This window comes from Hipposideros armiger, unplaced genomic scaffold (genome assembly GCF_001890085.2).
Source record: "Hipposideros armiger isolate ML-2016 unplaced genomic scaffold, ASM189008v1 scaffold_64, whole genome shotgun sequence".
In the NCBI taxonomy this organism is placed as follows: domain Eukaryota; kingdom Metazoa; phylum Chordata; class Mammalia; order Chiroptera; family Hipposideridae; genus Hipposideros; species Hipposideros armiger.
Window position 1 is genome coordinate 1,313,099 of NW_017731414.1, and position 5,148 is coordinate 1,318,246.

The window sequence follows — 5,148 nt, forward strand, 5'->3', positions numbered from 1 at the left end:
AATTCAGCCCTTAGCACGTGGGGATGAGTCACAGGGCCAGTGGCAGGCACACAGATCTCCACTTCGTGTTTTTAAAATTTTCATTAGCTGGGGGTGGGGCTGTGGGGTCCAGGCTTTTGCCCTGAATACTTGGTGGATCTTTCCCTGCCCTTTATATTTCTGGGGTTGCTGTGTTTCTCATCACCCTCACTCAGCATCCCAGCTTGACAGAACTTTCACCACAGAACATCAGGAGACTGGGAAAGGGGACACATGGCAGCCAATCAGGCACCAGCTCTTCGGGCTTCCACCAGGAAGCATTTCATTGACCAAAGCAAGTCACATGACTGCCTAATTCAGGAGCTGAGAGGCACTACACTCCTTGAACCTGGAAGGAGAATCAGAAAGAGTGGTGAAAATCAACTAATGACCACTGACGAGCTCCCCACCGTAAAGAGAATTTTGCCCCGGCTGGGGGTTGGCAAACTTTCTGTAAGAAGCCAGATAGATTTTTTTTTTTTTTTTGTTTTTTTTTGGGTTTCTTTGTTTTTTGGTTTAGATTTTTTTTTGGTGTCGTGGGCCCTACAGTCTCTGTCCAGACTCCTCAACTCTGCTGTTGTATTCCAATAAAACTTTATAACTGACCCTTTCTCATCTGCATGCTAGAATAGCTTGTAGCCTGGAGTCCCCCCGACCCCCAACCCCTCTTCCTTTCTCTCTTTCTCCTCTCTCTGCCTCTTCTTCCTTCCTCTCCCCAGTCTCTCCGACAGCTGTCTGGCCCAGCCAATGCAGAAGCAGCCACTAAAAATACCGTTGCAGCTGCTAAGCACCTGGGGCCCGGGGCCTGCACTGAGCTGGATGTGCGCCCTTGGCCCAGGCACCCATTCTCTGCACCACCTGCTTACTGGCAGCTCCTCCCCGATACTCACCCTGCACCTGAGCCACCTGAGCCGCGACCGCCTGCCGCGACCGCCTGGGATTTCTCAATGTTGCTTCAACATTCAGATCCCGCCTCCAGGCCTTTTCACCCATGGTGTCCTCTCTGGAATGCCACCATCCAGCCAGTCATTCAGCAAATGCTGGCCTCGTAAGGCAAACTGTCAAGAGGGATACTCGACACAGCAGACCACAACCCATAGGGTCAGGGTGGTGGGGTAGCATGTAACACCAGAGGAGGCCCCCATACTGCCTGGAGTTGATGCAAAGGATCAAGCCATGTTAGGAGAAGCGGGAGAGCACTCCTGGGGAGAGACCTGCAGAAGCAGAGGGAACTGAAGCCCCTGAAACAGGGTGGCTTTGGGGCCCTGCACGCCCCACAGAGCGTTGCAAGTTCCTCTTCTTAGGGCCGTGGGTGGGGCCAAGCTGGGGAGCAGTGAGAGTGAGAAGACCAGGTTTGGGGCACAGAGTTGGGAGATACTGGGGAGGAGGAGGTGTAGGGCTGGGGGTCCCGGGTCCCTGGTGGGGTATAGCCAGGGCACTTTTCTGGGAAGATTTGAGCTCTTGGGAGGCAGTGATGGGAAGAGAGGGGTGGCCTTTCCTGGGAAAAGCAGCACAATAAACTTATCTTTCAAGACCCACCTGCTAGGGCCCCTCCTGCAGGAAGCCCTCCCAGCTTTCCCTCTGATCCCATCCCCACCCCCAGCCTGGACATTCCTCTGATTCTTCCTGACCCACTCCATTTAAAATGCTACCCTGTCCAGCCTTGCGTTTCTTTCTAGTCTGTAGCCTGGATTGCTGCTGGGACATGCCAGGCATCTGCCCACACACAGTATGTGATTTTACCTGCCTGGCACATATTAGGTGCTCAGGAAATGTTGATTGTATCTCAGCTTGGCAGCACTGCTGGGTGATCTTGGGAATGTTACTTAACCTTTCTGAGCACCTCACCCCCCCCCCCCATCTCAGAAATAAGAAAATTGGCCTGTGAACTTCCAGGTGAGGAGGACTTGGGTTGTATGGTATTGGCTGGACCCTTGAGTTTCCTTCTGTGGCCTGCTTAGCCCCAGGCACCCCAGGCAGGCCTGTTCTGCATTCTGTCCTTCCCATCCCTACAGCATCTTTTAGAATCCAAGGTCATGGCAAGTGACAGCCTTGGCACCCACACACCTGGGTTAAGTCCTGCCTCTGAAACATCTTCACTCTGTGACTTCAGGGAGTATATTCTTGTCCACGTGCCACAGTCCCCTCACCTGTAAAACAAGAATCATCTCTTACCTCACCTTGCCTCTGGCCTGTGCTTGAGGGAGGTGAGTGTGGGGAGTAGAATGCAGTTCAGACCTCACCTGACAGATGTGGGTGATGCCATGGCCCCCAAGGAGCTCCCAGTCTGTGGGGAGAGGGGGCTGAGCCTGACACAATGCCCCAGCCTTGCGGAGGTCAGCCCAAACTGGGGTTTCCAGGTAGGACCTGAGAGCTAAGTTATCAGTCAGATGTGGATCTGGGAGGACAGAGATCCAGGCAGTGGGAACAGCAGGAGCAAAGGCCCTGGGGTGGGGCTGATTTTGTTCCACTGCAGTGATGGGCAGGGCTGGACTGCACAAGCCTGGAGGGCTGTGGAGAGGAGGCTGGGTTCTTGACTGGGTGCTGGGCAGTCAGGGGAGGGTTTTGAGCTGGAGAAGTAGGTGATAGGTTTCTGTTTGAAACTCCCCTGTGAGTCTGGGTTAACCTCCTGAAGCCCCTCTCCCACTCTCCATGCACCTAGAATGGAACAACGAAGCAAATGGAGGGCAGATGGTGGGAGGCAGGTTTCTCACTGTTGCAGTGGGAGGTTACAGACAGACAAGGGGAGGAGGCTAGAATGATCCATTTTGAATAGATTAGATGTGGAGACATCTGCACCAACTCATGTTTAACTTAATATAGATATAGACATTTACATATGGAAATATTTATAGATCTGTGCATATACACAGGTTAGTATGCACACTTGCTCTGTCAGCTGAAAGGGCCTAGAAGCAGCAAAACCCCAATAACAACGAACACCCATACTTCCCTAGTCTTGGTTTCTAACACCATTCTCCAATAAAAGGCACTAAGGCTGCTCCTTAGAGAAAACTCTGCTTCTCCGCCTGGGGTGTGAAATAGATGAGCTTGGAGCACTTTGTAGTGAAAGAGTAAGGAAGTGCTAAAAGAAAAAAACCAAGGAGGTGATGGCGGCCTGTCAAAGGGACATGAGAGCCAACTGAACCAGCTCCCAGAAGCCAAAGTTGAAACAATTTGAGCAAGAAATCAACGAAGTGGTACTGGATTATAACCCAAAGTGTAAAATAAATATCCATGAGTCCATACTGATATGTATAATTGAATAAAGGAGAACAGACGTATTTCCCAGGCAGAGGAATCCCAAACAATTTATGCAGATACTCTGCCCTCAGGGAAGATGGGAGGGACTCCCCATCCTCATATGTGGGCTGTAAATAATGACTTCTTTCCAAAAAAGACCTCCTGGAAAGAGGGAAGAGAAGCTTTACAGTGGAGATGACTGACAGACACCACCTCAGCCAGGTGATCAAGGTCAACATCACAGTGATAAGTCATGTTGAAGGCATGTGCTTTGGTCACAGTGTGATGAAAAGGGCACTTCACCTCTGTGGTTCTCCTCCCCAAACACGTCACCCCAGTCCAACCATGAGAAAAACACCACACAAATCCCAATTGTGGCAATCATATTATAATATGTGTATCAGATCAATATGTTGCACACCTTAAATTTGCACAATGTATGTCAAATATATATCAAATATATATTTAAATATATATTTTTAAATCCCAATTTCAGGCCATCCTACAATTAGCCCATATAAGCCTAAGGAGCCATGGTAAATGTCACATGGGATCCTAGGGCAAAAAAAGGACACTAGGGAAAACAGGAAATTTGAATAAACTATGGACTTTAGTTAATAATAATGTCTCAATATTGGTTCAGTAATTGTGACAAATGTACCATATTAATATAAGATGTTAACAACAGGGAAACTGGGTGTGAGATACACAGGAACTCTTCATACCATCTTCACAATAAATCTGTAAATCCAAAACTGCTCTAGGGGGAGGCCGGTTAGCTAAATCGGTTACAGCGTCAGTGCTCACAACACCAAGGATGCCGGTTCGATCCCTGCATGGGCTGCTGAGCTGCGCCCTCCACAACTAGATTGAAACAACTACTTGACTTGGAGCTGATGGGTTCTGGAAAAACACACTGTTTTCCCCTCCCCTCCCCCCCAAAAAACTACTCTAAAATATAAAAGTTTATTAAAAAAAAAAAAGTTGCCATGAAGAACAGTGATTGAGGCAGGGGTGGAGGCAACAAGAGTAGAAAGCAGAGGCAGCATCCAGGCTGGAGAATACTGGGCCTACACCTGGGGCCACTGTGGTGTACAGGAAAAGGGGCAAATAGGGGGTGTGTCAGAGACACAGGACCAGCAGGACCAATGTGGATGATGAAGGGAGTAGAAGACTCCCAGGGACGCCCAGGCCTCTGGGGAGGCTGCTGGAGGAGCAGGCCTCAGGGCAGGCAGATCAGCTCCAGTATTGAACTTGAGGGTTGAATGGGGTACCTGCAGGCACTATCTAAATAAATATCCTTTTATGAAGACCCAGGTGAGAGGAGCAGGAGCCTTTCAAATTTGTGACATGATAGCATCCTTGGGGATGGTTTTCCCCACCCAAGGGGCCAGGTCCTGGGGCTGCTCTCATAAGACTGATGACTTACTGTGTGATCTCCGAGCAAATTCTTGCCTTTTCTGAGCCTCAGTTTCCCCATCTGTAAAATGAGGATCAATAATGTCCCGCTTACAGGCTTGTGGAGGCATCAAATGAGCCCTGTTCTCAGTGCCTGGCACACAATGGGCACTCAATAAACTGGTCTTTTTTTCCCCCTTCCACTGGATCTCAGGTGGAAGGAGCGCCTGCTGTCGCTTTAAAGTATGCAAATGACCTGCAGGTGGTGGAAGCGGGTGTGGGGGGTAAAATAAAAAGGAGCCTCTCCGGATTAGCCAGTTAGCGCGCTGGGTTGGCAGAGTTTGCCGCCTACAGGGCCCTATGGCTGGCTGCGCCGACTCAGAGTCCGCCCCGGCCTCCCAGTGTCTTCACGGTGGTGGGGACTGTCTCGGCCACGCCCCTGGGGCGGAGCCACCTAACAGCCGCGCCGCAGCCGCGGAGGGAGGGGCG